This window comes from Octodon degus, unplaced genomic scaffold (genome assembly GCF_000260255.1).
Source record: "Octodon degus isolate 3935 unplaced genomic scaffold, OctDeg1.0 scaffold00027, whole genome shotgun sequence".
Lineage (NCBI taxonomy): Eukaryota > Metazoa > Chordata > Mammalia > Rodentia > Octodontidae > Octodon > Octodon degus.
The window spans coordinates 10,115,182-10,115,836 of NW_004524603.1; positions in this window are offsets into that span (position 1 = coordinate 10,115,182).

The window sequence follows — 655 nt, forward strand, 5'->3', positions numbered from 1 at the left end:
AAAATGAACCAAGAAAACGTGATTAAGTATTTTACAAAGAGAGAAATTCAAACAGCTCACAAAAATATAACAGAGAATCAATTAGTCATGGAGGAACAGATATTTAAAAACTCTTTTTAGAAAATTCTGTGCAGTAGAACCGAAAAGGTCATCATGCTGTAACTTGCACATATTGCCGGGTGGTAAATGAAATTAATAGGATGATTTTTCTCCAAATAAGAAGATAGGATGTAAGGAGTCATCAGAAATTCTATCCTATCCCGGTTTGTACATCCATGATGTTGTTGTACACTACACAATCATCAGGTTAGCAGAGATTTGAAATAAAATAACACAATACTATCAGAGGTTGGCAGTACATTGATCAATGTTTATCCTATATGCAGCAAGTGAGAGTATACCTTGAAACACCATCTTGAAAACCAGTTCCTTATATAGGATAAAAATCTAAGTTCATCACTTTTACTTAAATGAACTCTCAAAAATAGCCTTTACAAGAATTTATAGAACAATTCTATAAGAAATTTTATGACTCCCTTCTCTCCCTTCTTTATAATAATCACTCAAAACAAAACACTCTAAGTATCTGTGAAAAGCATAGGGCCTCAACAGGCACAAATTCAAAACTTGGTTTAATTTTGTTTGAAAGCAATTT